At 63.7% G+C, this 852-nt stretch overlaps 1 protein-coding gene across 1 annotated transcript in view; it reads right to left on the bottom strand.

Annotated features, from left to right (window-relative positions):
• Positions 1-852, bottom strand: part of LOC103777731 (probable E3 ubiquitin-protein ligase MID2) — a gene marked incomplete at both ends in the record, with an annotated part of 15,416 nt that overhangs the window by 8,100 nt on the left and 6,464 nt on the right. The gene's annotated exons all lie outside the window — the stretch shown is intronic.

The raw sequence follows: 852 nt of genomic DNA, 5'->3' as shown, positions 1-852 counted from the left end.
GCACGACCCTGCTGCTCCTACCCTGGCAGGTTATAAGCAGCTGAGCGTTGCTTCTGCTGATGGTTCTGGGCACTGCTCGGGGCCTCTCTCCTCTACCCAGCTGCCAACATGTAGGAAAATAACATCTTTGAGCCTTCCAGCTCCCTGCCAAGCACGGCTGAAACTGGACAACATGGTCAGAAGATGTTAGGGGGAGAGGGTGGGAAACGAGAGGCAGACAGACAGATGGGCCAGCAGACGGCACCGTTATATAAAATATGTTCCCTGAAGAGGCTGGGATAAAAGCAGGCATCTAACGCTTCCACTCCTGCCGAGGGTGTCCCCGAGTTGTGCTGGCTGCCTCTCCCCTGCACGTCCACAGGCACGCAGCACAGCCTGCTCCCAAACCTCTGCCCGTGGGACCTGCCGCGGGGCGATGCTGCCCCCGGCCCGGCTACCGGCACGGGGCTGGACACAGAGCGGGACCCCTGCCCACGGCCCGGCCCAGCAGGGCCACACTGCTCGGAGCCACGGGTGATCCCTCCAGCCTCTCCCCACCCCACGGAAACCACCAGGAAAGCCAGAACGCCTGGAACTGCTGCAGAAAGGGTTCAAACGTCCCAACGTCCCCAGAGGGAAGGGTGCGGCAGCAGCAGCTCCCCACAGCTCTGCTGCAGTGCAGGGCGTGCAGCCCACGGCTCCCTGCAGGGCTCGGGCAGCCCTTCACCACCAACTGCACCTCACTGCACCAGCACCGCAGCGCCAGCAGAGCCCCGAGGAAGCTTCTCTGGACTGAGCCAGGCAACCACAGCAACCAGTCGGGCTAATCCATGCGTCCCCCTGCCCTGCTGGGGGAAGAGCCCTGGGGCAGCC

This window comes from Merops nubicus, unplaced genomic scaffold, assembly GCF_000691845.1.
Source record: "Merops nubicus isolate BGI_N331 unplaced genomic scaffold, ASM69184v1 scaffold25988, whole genome shotgun sequence".
Taxonomy (NCBI): domain Eukaryota; kingdom Metazoa; phylum Chordata; class Aves; order Coraciiformes; family Meropidae; genus Merops; species Merops nubicus.
The sequence above is the reverse complement of the archived record's forward strand: the minus strand, read 5'-3'. Positions and strand labels throughout refer to the sequence as shown.